The sequence below is a fragment of the Oncorhynchus clarkii genome, chromosome 23, assembly GCF_045791955.1.
Source record: "Oncorhynchus clarkii lewisi isolate Uvic-CL-2024 chromosome 23, UVic_Ocla_1.0, whole genome shotgun sequence".
Classification (NCBI taxonomy): domain Eukaryota; kingdom Metazoa; phylum Chordata; class Actinopteri; order Salmoniformes; family Salmonidae; genus Oncorhynchus; species Oncorhynchus clarkii.
The window spans coordinates 57566001-57578601 of NC_092169.1; positions in this window are offsets into that span (position 1 = coordinate 57566001).

A 12601-nucleotide genomic window follows, 5' to 3' on the forward strand; every position below is an offset into this window, starting at 1 on the left:
AAGGTGGGTCGAAATTGAGGGTTGATGACAGGGTGAAGGTGGGTCCATCTCATCTCATTTAGGATCTTTATCATTTCCCTATCGTTGTATCATTCTTTACAGTCCACATTCATCAAAGAGGATGAACATGATATTCCCCTTGAGTCTTAGTTTTACTGGTATATTCAAATGTCAGAAAATGTGCTATTTTTAATAATTGATAGGGAATAATGACAACAAATGAGAAAGATAATGCATTTACTAGTACAACTTAGGCCTGCCACCGAGCAGAGAAAACAGGGCTGATAATGTTGTGCTCCACGTTTGGGCAGTCAAAAACAGATAGACATAACACCATCGGCTCTATCGGCTCCATCGGCTCCATCGGCTCCATCAGCTCCATCGGCTCCATCGGCTCCATCAGCTCCATCGGCTCCATCAGCTCCATCGGCTCCATCGGCTCCATCGGCTCCATCGGCTCCATCGGCTCCATCAGCTCCATCGGCTCCATCGGCTCCATCGGCTCCATCGGCTCCATCGGGTCCATCAGCTCCATCAGCTCCATCAGCTCCATCAGCTCTATAGGCTCCATCGGCTCCATCCATCTGCACCGGCGCTCATTAGAAGTGATCAATACGGGACACTGCAGGGAGCTGATGGACATTCTGGTTGGAAGGGCCTTGTAAAGGTCCCTAAACCTTCAACTTCTAGGTTTCCTTGAGCTGCTATAACCTGGATTTAGTCACCGTGGAAGGAGAGAGAGGGTGGGGGGTTGGGGGGGGGGGGGGCTCAGCATGTTGAATTCTGAAATACAGAAATATCAATATTGGCTTTGAATGGGATGCCCAGAGGAATGATCTCAGGATGCCTTGTTATCTGTGAAGGATCATAAGCACGTGTGGGAGACAAACGCATCACGGATGCCGACGTACTAGACAGCGTGTGGTAGCATGTTCAAATGACTGTACAGAAACTATTCAGGATTTCAGCTTACTTTCAGAGATCTGTATCATTTCCATGTGACTAGGTGTCTCTTTTTTGTTGTCTCCAAACATGTCTGATAGTAAGACAGTAAAAAGGAAGAGGAACGTGTAAAGGAGAACATCAAACAGTTCCTCAACAGTAAGTACGAGTCAGGAAGCTCTCTGCTGTGTGACCCAATGACGTAGCTAGTTAAAACCAGGAACCAATCAGGAGGCTCTCTGCTGTCTGACCCAATGACGTAGCTAGTTAAAACCTGGAACCAGTCAGGAGGCTCTCTGCTGTCTGACCCAATGACGTAGCTAGTTAAAACCAGGAACCAGTCAGGAGGCTCTCTGCTGTCTGACCCAATGACGTAGCTAGTTAAAACCAGGAACCAGTCAGGAGGCTCTCTGCTGTCTGACCCAATGACGTAGCTAGTTAAAACCAGGAACCAGTCAGGAGGCTCTCTGCTGTCTGACCCAATGACGTAGCTAGTTAAAACCAGGAACCAGTCAGGAGGCTCTCTGCTGTCTGACCCAATGACGTAGCTAGTTAAAACCAGGAACCAGTCAGGAGGCTCTCTGCTGTCTGACCCAATGACGTAGCTAGTTAAAACCAGGAACCAGTCAGGCCGACAGCACCAAGCATCTCTCTCTTTCACAGGGAGTCTTTTAATCTCTGCAGAACAAAAATGAAGAAGCACAACGTTTCCCCAATTTATTTGCTTTTAAATCGAAGCTTTGGAGAAATCAGGAAAGGACAACAACAACAACAACAAAAACAGATCTGAGAAGAGAGAGAGAGGAAAAAAGAGAGAGAGAACAAACTGACCTGCTGTAACATGAGTTAGTAGCTGGAAGGTAAAGCCTGCTTATATTGAAGCAAAGTTCTGAAAATAAGCAAAGAACAGAATGTATTGATTTTCGGTGGATTCTGGGTGTAGAATAGAGAAGGAATAGAGAAGTGCTCTTTGCCCGATACGTCCAAATGACATCCCCCGAGAGCTGCTTAATGGTAGGGGAGGGGAGGGGAGGGGCCTAGCCCGTCTCATGGATAGAACTGCCCTCGGGCTAGGGCTAATGGTATTGGCTGAGCCCGCCGCTATAAGAAGTTATTTTCTAATAGCCAACTCTGTGTGTGCCAGGAAGACAGACGCTTTATTGATTGGACCAAATGCCCTTGAGTTGGTAACATCTGAAATGGAAAATCCACCAGGCTAGCAGAAACTTTCTGCCTGTTATGTTTCTGGACGGCAATGAGAGAGAAAGGGTTTCAGGTGGAGGGGGTAGGAGGAGGAGGAGGAGGTAGAGCCATGAGAAAGGGTTTCAGGTGGAGGGGGTAGGAGGAGGAGGAGGAGGAGGTAGAGCCATGAGAAAGGGTTTCAGGTGGAGGGGGTAGGAGGAGGAGGTAGGAGGAGGAGGTAGAGCCATGATAAAGGGTTTCAGGTGGAGGGAGGAGGAGGAGGAGGAGGTAGGAGGAGGAGGTAGAGCCATGGGAAAGGGTTTCAGGTGGAGGGGGTAGGAGGAGGAGGAGGAGGTAGGAGGAGGAGATAGAGCCATGGGAAAGGGTTTCAGGTGGAGGGGGTAGGAGGAGGAGGAGGAGGTAGAACCACGAGAAAGGGTTTCAGGTGGAGGGGGTAGGAGGAGGAGGTAGGAGGAGGAGGTAGAGCCATGGGAAAGGGTTTCAGGTGGAGGGGGTAGGGGTAGGAGGAGGAGGAGGAGGTAGGAGGAGGAGATAGAGCCATGGGAAAGGATTTCAGGTGGAGGGGGTAGGAGGAGGAGGAGGAGGTAGTAGGAGGAGGTAGAGCCATGATAAAGGGTTTCAGGTGGAGGGGGTAGGAGGAGGAGGTAGAGCCATGATAAAGGGTATCAGGCGGAGAGGGTAGGAGGAGGAAGAGGAGGAGGTAGAGCCATGATAAAGGGTTTCAGGTGGAGGGGGTAGGAGGAGAAGGTAGAGCCATGATAAAGGGTTTCAGGTGGAGGATGTAGGAGGAGGAGGTAGAGCCAGGAGAAAGGGTTACAGGTGGAGGGGGTAGGAGGAGGATGTAGGGGGTAGGAGGAGGAGGTAGAGCAATGAGAAAGGGTTTCGGGTGGAGGGGGTAGGAGGAGGAGGTAGAGCCAGGAGAAAGGGTTACAGGTGGAGGGGGTAGGAGGAGGAGGAGGAGGTAGGAGGAGGCGGAGGTAGAGCCATGAGAAAGGGTTTCAGGTGGAGGGGGTAGGAGGAGGAGGAGGAGGTTGGAGGAGGAGGTAGAGCCAGGAGAAAGGGTTTCAGGTGGAGGGGGTAGGGGGAGGAGGTAGAGCCATGATAAAGGGTATCAGGTGGAGGGGGTAGGAGGAGGAGGTAGAGCCATGAGAAAGGGTATCAGGTGGAGGGGGTAGGAGGAGGAGGTAGAGCCATGATAAAGGGTATCAGGTGGAGGGGGTAGGAGGAGGAGGTAGAGCCATGATAAAGGGTATCAGGTGGAGGGGGTAGGAGGAGGAGGTAGAGCCACGATAAAGGGTATCAGGTGGAGGGGGTAGGGGGAGGAGGTAGAGCCATGATAAAGGGTATCAGGTGGAGGGAGGAGGAGGAGGAGGTAGAGCCATGATAAACGGTTTCAGGTGGAGGGGGTAGGAGGAGGAGGAGGAGGTAGAGCCACGAGAAAGGGTTTCAGGTGGAGGAGGTTAGAGAAGGAGTTAGAGCTATGATAAAGGTTTTCAGGTGGAGGGGGTAGGAGGAGGAGGTAGGAGGAGGAGGAGGAGGAGGAGGAGGTAGAGCCATGAGAAAGGGTTTCAGTTGGAGGGGGTAGGAGGAGGAGGAGGAGGAGGAGGAGGAGGAGGTAGAGCCATGATAAAGGGTTTCAGGTGGAGGGGGTAGGAGGAGGAGGTAGGAGGAGTAGGAGGAGGAGGAGGTAGAGCCATGAGAAAGGGTTTCAGGTGGAGGGGGTAGGAGGAGGAGGAGGAGGAGGAGGAGGAGGTAGAGCCACGAGAAAGGGTTTCAGGTGGAGGAGGTTAGAGAAGGAGGTAGAGCCATGAGAAAGGGTTTCAGGTGGAGGGGGTAGGAATTAGGAGGAGGAGGTAGAGCCACGAGAAAGGGTTTCAGGAGGAGGAGGTAGAGCCATGAGAAAGGCTTTCAGGTGGAGGGGGTAGGGGGTAGGAGGTACAGCCATGAGAAAGGGTTTTAGGTGGAGGGGGTAGGGGGTGGGGGGTAGGGGGTAGGAGGAGGAGGAGGTAGTGCCATGAGAAAGGGTTTCAGGTGGAGGGGGCAGGAGGAGAAGGAGGAGGAGGTAGAGCCACGAGAAAGGGTTTCAGGTGGAGGAGGTAGGAGGAGGAGGAGGAGGAGGAGGTAGAGCCATGAGAAAGAGTTTCAGGTGGAGAGGGTAGGAGGAGGAGGAGGAGGAGGTAGAGACATGAGAAAGGGTTTCAGGTGGAGGGGGTAGGAGGAGGAGGAGGTAGAGCCATGATAAAGGGTTTCAGGTGGAGGGGGTAGGAGGAGGCGGAGGTAGAGCCACGAGAAAGGGTATCAGGTGGAGGGGGTAGGAGGAGGAGGAGGAGGTAGGAGGAGGTGATAGAGCCATGATAAAGGGTTTCAGGTGGAGGGGGTAAGAGGAGGAAGTAGAGCCATGAGAAAGGGTTTCAGGTGGAGGGGGTAGGAGGAGGAGGTATAGACATGATAAAGGGTTTCAGGTGGAGGAGGCAGGAGGAGGTATAGTCGTGATAAAGGGTTTCAGGTGGAGGGGGTAGGAGGAGGAGGTATAGACATGAGAAAGGGTTTCAGGTAGAGGAGGTATAGCCATGATAAAGGGTTTCAGGTGGAGAGGGTAGGAGGAGGAGGTATAGCCATGATAAAGAGTTTCAGGTGGAGGAGGTAGGAGGAGGAGGTATAGACATGATAAAGGGTTTCAGGTGGAGGAGGTAGGAGGAGGTATAGCCGTGATGAAGGGTTTCAGGTGGAGGAGGTAGGAAGAGGAGGAGGAGGTATAGTCATGATGAAGGGTTTCAGGTGGAGGTGGTAGGAGGAGGTAGGAGGAGGTAGGAGTAGGTATAGTCATGATGAAGGGTTTCAGGTGGAGGAGGTAGGAGGAGGTATGAGGGGGTAGGAGGAGGAGGTATAGTCATGATGAAGGGTTTCAGGTGTAGGAGGTAAGAGGAGGTAGGAGGAGGTATAGTCATGATGAAGGGTTTCAGGTGGAGGAGGTAGGAGGAGGTAGGAAGAGGAGGAGGAGGTATAGTCATGATGAAGGGTTTCAGGTGGAGGAGGTAGGAGGAGGTAGGAGGAGGTATAGTCATGATGAAGTGTTTCAGGTGGAGGAGGTAGGAGGAGGTATAGCCGTGATGAAGGGTTTCAGGTGGAGGAGGTAGGAGGAGGTAGGAGGAGGTATAGTCATGATGAAGGGTTTCAGGTGGAGGAGGTAGGAGGAGGTATAGCCGTGATAAAGGGTTTCAGGTGGAGCAGGTAGGAGGAGGTAGGAGGAGGTATAGACATGCTAAAGGGTTTCAGGTGGAGGAGGTAGGAGGAGGTATAGTCGTGATGAAGGGTTTCAGGTGGAGGAGGTAGGAAGAGGAGGAGGAGGTATAGTCATGATGAAGGGTTTCAGGTGGAGGTGGTAGGAGGAGGTAGGAAGAGGAGGTATAGTCATGATGAAGGGTTTCAGGTGGAGGGGTTAGGAGGAGGTAGGAGGAGGTAGGAGGAGGTATAGTCATGATGAAGGGTTTCAGGTGGAGGTGGTAGGAGGAGGTAGGAGGAGGTAGGAGGAGGTAGGAGGAGGTATAGCCGTGATGAAGGGTTTCAGGTGGAGGAGGTAGGAAGAGGAGGAAGAGGTATAGTCATGATGAAGGGTTTCAGGTGGAGGAGGTAGGAGGAGGTAGGAGGAGGTATAGACATGATCAAGGGTTTCAGGTGGAGGAGGTAGGAGGAGGTATAGTCGTGATGAAGGGTTTCAGGTGGAGGAGGTAGGAAGAGGAGGAGGAGGTATAGTCATGATGAAGGGTTTCAGGTGGAGGTGGTAGGAGGAGGTAGGAAGAGGAGGTATAGTCATGATGAAGGGTTTCAGGTGGAGAGGGTAGGAGGAGGAGGTATAGACATGATAAAGGGTTTCAGGTGGAGGGGGTAGGAGGAGGAGGTATAGACATGAGAAAGGGTTTCAGGAGGAGGAGGTATAGTCATGATGAAGGGTTTCAGGTGGAGAGGGTAGGAGGAGGAGGTATAGACATGATAAAGGGTTTCAGGTGGAGGGGGTAGGAGGAGGAGGTATAGACATGAGAAAGGGTTTCAGGAGGAGGAGGTATAGTCATGATGAAGGGTTTCAGGTGGAGTGGGTATGAGGAGGAGGTATAGACATGAGAAAGGGTTTCAGGAGGAGGAGGTATAGTCATGATGAAGGGTTTCAGGTGGAGGAGGTAGGAGGAGGTAGGAGGAGGTATAGCCATGATGAAGGGTTTTAGGTGGAGGTGGTAGGAGGAGGTATAGTCATGATAAAGGGTTTCAGGTGGAGGAGGTAGGAGGAGGTATAGCCATGATGAAGGGTTTCAGGTGGAGGAGGTAGGAGGAGGTATAGCCGTGATAAAGGGTTTCAGGTGGAGGTGGTAGGAGGAGGTAGGAGGAGGTAGGAGGAGGAGGTATAGTCATGATGAAGGGTTTCAGTTGGAGCAGGTAGGAGGAGGTAGGAGGAGGTATAGAGATGATAAAGGGTTTCCGGTGGAGGAGGTAGAGCCATGATGAAGGGTTTCAGGAGGAGGAGGTATAGCCATGATGAAGGGTTTCAGGTGGAGCAGGTAGGAGGAGGTAGGACGAGGTATAGACATGATAAAGGGTTTCAGGTGGAGGAGGTAGGAGGAGGTATAGCCGTGATGAAGGGTTTCAGGTGGAGGAGGTAGGAAGAGGAGGAGGAGGTATAGTCATGATGAAGGGTTTCAGGTGGAGGTGGTAGGAGGAGGTAGGAGGAGGTAGGAGTAGGTATAGTCATGATGAAGGGTTTCAGGTGGAGGAGGTAGGAGGAGGTAGGAGGGGGTTTTGAAAGACATGTCTTCTTTTGCTTCTATACTACCTTCTTCTTTAAGTGTGTCTCTCTCATTATATTTCAATCTTGAAATCACATCATATTTTGTATCATAGATAGATGACAGGAACAGGATGTATGTTGTGTCATAGATAGATGACAGGAACAGGATGTATGTTGTGTCATAGATAGATGATAGGAGTAGGATGTATGTTGTGTCATAGATAGATGATAGGAGTAGGATGTATGTTGTGTCATAGATAGATGATAGGAGCAGGATGTATGTTGTGTCATAGATAGATGATAGGAGCAGGATGTATGTTGTATCATAGATAGATGATAGGAACAGGATGTATGTTGTATCATAGATAGATGATAGGAGCAGAATGTATTTTGTGTCATAGATAGATGATAGGAACAGGATGTATGTTGTGTCATAGATAGATGATAGGAGCAGGATGTATGTTGTATCATAGATAGATGATAGGAACAGGATGTATGTTGTATCATAGATAGATGATAGGATCAGGATGTATTTTGTATCATAGATGATAGGAGCAGAATGTATGTTGTGTCATAGATAGATGATAGGAACAGGATGTATGTTGTATCATAGATAGATGATAGGAGCAGGATGTATGTTGTGTCATAGATAGATGATAGGAGCAGAATGTATGTTGTGTCATAGATAGATGATAGGAGCAGGATGAAGGTTGTATCATAGATAGATGATAGGAGCAGGATGTATGTTGTATCATAGATAGATGATAGGAGCAGGATGTATGTTGTATCATAGATAGATGATAGGAACAGGATGTATGTTGTATCATAGATAGATGATAGGAGCAGGATGTATGTTGTATCATAGATAGATGATAGGAACAGGATGTATGTTGTATCATAGATAGATGATAGGAGCAGGATGTATGTTGTATCATAGATAGATGATAGGAGCAGGATGTATGTTGTATCATAGATAGATGATAGGAGCAGGATGTATGTTGTATCATAGATTGATGATAGGAGCAGGATGTATGTTGTATCATAGATAGATGATAGGAGCAGGATGTATGTTGTATCATAGATAGATGATAGGAGCAGGATGTATGTTGTATCATAGATAGATGATAGGAGCAGGATGTATGTTGTATCATAGATAGATGATAGGAGCAGGATGTATGTTGTATCATAGATAGATGATAGGAGCAGGATGTATGTTGTATCATAGATAGATGATAGGAACAGGATGTATGTTGTATCATAGATAGATGATAGGAGCAGGATGTATGTTGTATCATAGATAGATGATAGGAGCAGGATGTATGTTGTATCATAGATAGATGATAGGAGCAGGATGTATGTTGTATCATAGATAGATGATAGGAACAGAAGGTATGTTGTATCATAGATAGATGATAGGAGCAGGATGTATGTTGTATCATAGATAGATGATAGGAACAGGATGTATGTTGTATCATAGATAGATGATAGGAGCAGAATGTATGTTGTGTCATAGATAGATGATAGGAGCAGAATGTATGTTGTGTCATAGATAGATGATAGGAGCAGGATGTATGTTGTATCATAGATAGATGATAGGAGCAGGATGTATGTTGTATCATAGATATATGATAGGAGCAGGATGTATGTTGTGTCATAGATAGATGATAGGAGCAGAATGTATGTTGTATCATAGATAGATGATAGGAGCAGAATGTATGTTGTGTCATAGATAGATGATAGGAGCAGGATGTATGTTGTATCATAGATAGATGATAGGAGCAGGATGTATGTTGTATCATAGATAGATGATAGGAGCAGAAGGTATTTTTTTTATTAAGAATGTGTTTATTAAATGAAAACCAAACCACACTGCTAATCATCTGAGCAGTTCTTCCTCCTCCACTCGGGCTTTGATAGAGTTCACGGAGAACAGGATCAAATGTATAACACATCCTGTGTTAATGATTCTCTGCCTGGATGTCGTTTTCCAGCGAGGCACACTCACATAAACACCAAACATTTCCTCCTTTGTTGAGCAGAATCATCCATAGGGTTTTATTCAAGAGAGACTGCTAAATGACATTTAATTAATGCTCTAAAGAAATAACAATCAATTATATCTGTCACGGTCACCTGACACAAGGACAATTTCTAATAGTGAGAGCAACATGATCCGCTAGTGAAACATCAGTACAACGTTTAAAAGGATGAAACTAATTCTTCCATTTAAGACAATTTAACTTTGAGTTAATACCACTGAGGCAAACAGTGTAATCCACATTAATCAGCAGTTGGGTTTGCTTGCTGAGAATCCTAGATTAAGTGAAACAGACTCGGGGTCCCACACCAATCATACCTCGTCAGGGGAGACTTCACAGTTTTCACAAAATGGAAGAAAAAAAAAAGAAGACATAAAAAATGAAAAGCCAGGCCGCCTAGAAAAAAGGCAACACGGAGAAAACAAATGGATTGTTTTGAAAAGCCACGCCGTCACAAAGACAATCAAGCCCTCAGTGAGTTCAACATCAAACCAACCAACACCATTGATAGTAGTATTTTTTGTGTCCGTTGTTAAATATGAGACATAACATGATTAGTTTTCTTCGTGCCTTTTGAAAGGAGGATCCATGAAGACACTGGGTTACCAGCGCCTTTATTCCAGGTAGTCAACCTGACTACATCTGGGTTACCAGCTGGGTTACCTGCGCCTTTGTTTCAGGTAGTCAACCTGACTACTGCTGGGTTACCAGCGCCTTTATTCCAGGTAGTCAACCTGACTACATCTGGGTTACCAGCTGGGTTACCTGCGCCTTTGTTTCAGGTAGTCAACCTGACTACTGCTGGGTTACCAGCGCCTTTATTCCAGGTAGTCAACCTGACTACATCTGGGTTACCAGCTGGGTTACCAGCGCCTTTGTTTCAGGTAGTCAACCTGACTACATCTTCGTTACCAGAGCCTTTGTTTCAGGTAGTCAACCTGACTACTGCTGGGTTATCAGCGCCTTTGTTTCAGGTAGTCAACCTGACTACCGCTGGGTTACCAGCTGGGTTACCAGCGCCTTTGTTTCAGGTAGTCAACCTGACTACCGCTGGGTTATCAGCGCCTTTGTTTCAGGTAGTCAACCTGACTACCGCTGGGTTACCAGCGCCTTTGTTTCAGGTAGTCAACCTGACTACCGTTGGGTTACCAGTGCCTTTGATTCAGGTAGTCAACCTGACTACCGCTGGGTTACCAGCGCCTTTGTTTCAGGTAGTCAACCTGACTACTGCTGGGTTACCAGCGCCTTTGTTTCAGGTAGTCAACCTGACTACCGCTGGGTTACCAGCTGCGTTACCAACGCCTTTGTTTCAGGTAGTCAACCTGACTACAGCTGGGTTACCAGCTGGGTTACCAACGCGTTTGTTTCAGGTAGTCAACCTGACTACCGTTGGGTTACCAGCGCCTTTGTTTCAGGTAGTCAACCTGACTACCATTGGGTTACCAGTGCCTTTGTTTCAGGTAGTCAACCTGACTACCGCTGGGTTACCAGTGCCTTTGTTTCAGGTAGTCAACCTGACTACCGCTGGGTTACCAGTGCCTTTGTTTCAGGTAGTCAACCTGACTACCGTTGGGTTACCAGTGCCTTTGTTTCAGGTAGTCAACCTGACTACCGCTGGGTTACCAGTGCCTTTGATTCAGGTAGTCAACCTGACTACCGCTGGGTTACCAGCGCCTTTGTTCCAGGTAGTCAACCTGACTACCGCTGGGTTACCAGCGCCTTTGTTCCAGGTAGTCAACCTGACTACCGCAGGGTTACCAGCACCTTTGTTTCAGGTAGTCAACCTGACTACCACTGGGTTACCAGCACCTTTATTCCAGGCAGTCAACCTGACTACATCTGGGTTACCAGCTGGGTTACCTGCGCCTTTGTTTCAGGTAGTCAACCTGACTACTGCTGGGTTACCAGCGCCTTTATTCCAGGTAGTCAACCTGACTACATCTGGGTTACCAGCTGGGTTACCAGCGCCTTTGTTTCAGGTAGTCAACCTGACTACATCTTCGTTACCAGAGCCTTTGTTTCAGGTAGTCAACCTGACTACTGCTGGGTTATCAGCGCCTTTGTTTCAGGTAGTCAACCTGACTACCGCTGGGTTACCAGCTGGGTTACCAGCGCCTTTGTTTCAGGTAGTCAACCTGACTACCGCTGGGTTATCAGCGCCTTTGTTTCAGGTAGTCAACCTGACTACCGCTGGGTTACCAGTGCCTTTGATTCAGGTAGTCAACCTGACTACCGCTGGGTTACCAGCGCCTTTGTTTCAGGTAGTCAACCTGACTACTGCTGGGTTACCAGCGCCTTTGTTTCAGGTAGTCAACCTGACTACCGCTGGGTTACCAGCTGCGTTACCAACGCCTTTGTTTCAGGTAGTCAACCTGACTACCGCTGGGTTACCAGCTGGGTTACCAACGCGTTTGTTTCAGGTAGTCAACCTGACTACCGTTGGGTTACCAGCGCCTTTGTTTCAGGTAGTCAACCTGACTACCGTTGGGTTACCAGTGCCTTTGTTTCAGGTAGTCAACCTGACTACCGCTGGGTTACCAGTGCCTTTGTTTCAGGTAGTCAACCTGACTACCGCTGGGTTACCAGTGCCTTTGTTTCAGGTAGTCAACCTGACTACCGTTGGGTTACCAGTGCCTTTGTTTCAGGTAGTCAACCTGACTACCGCTGGGTTACCAGTGCCTTTGATTCAGGTAGTCAACCTGACTACCGCTGGGTTACCAGCGCCTTTGTTCCAGGTAGTCAACCTGACTACCGCTGGGTTACCAGCGCCTTTGTTCCAGGTAGTGAACCTGACTACCGCAGGGTTACCAGCACCTTTGTTTCAGGTAGTCAACCTGACTACCACTGGGTTACCAGCACCTTTGTTTCGGGTAGTCAACCTGACTACCGTTGGGTTACCAGCGCCTTTGTTTCAGGTAGTCAACCTGACTACCGTTGGGTTACCAGCGACTTTGTTTCAGGTAGTCAACCTGACTACCGTTGGGTTACTAGTGCCTTTGTTTCAGGTAGTCAACCTGACTACCGCTGGGTTACCAGCGACTTTGTTTCAGGTAGTCAACCTGACTACCGCTGGGTTACCAGTGCCTTTGTTTCAGGTAGTCAACCTGACTACCGTTGGGTTACCAGCACCTTTGTTTCAGGTAGTCAACCTGACTACCGCTGGGTTACCAGCGCCTTTGTTTCAGGTAGTCAACCTGACTACCGTTGGGTTACCAGCGCCTTTGTTTCAGGTAGTCAACCTGACTACCGTTGGGTTACCAGCGCCTTTGTTTCAGGTAGTCAACCTGACTACTGCTGGGTTACCAGTGCCTTTGTTTCAGGTAGTCAACCTGACTACCGTTGGGTTACCAGCGCCTTTGTTTCAGGTAGTCAACCTGACTACCGCTGGGTTACCAGTGCCTTTGTTTCAGGTCGTCAACCTGACTACCGCTGGGTTACCAGTGCCTTTGTTTCAGGTAGTCAACCTGACTACCGCTGGGTTACCAGTGCCTTTGTTTCAGGTAGTCAACCTGACTACCGCTGGGTTACCAGTGCCTTTGTTTCAGGTAGTCAACCTGACTACCGCTGGGTTACCAGCACCTTTGTTACAGGTAGTCAACCTGACTACCGCTGGGTTACCAGCGCCTTTGTTTCAGGTAGT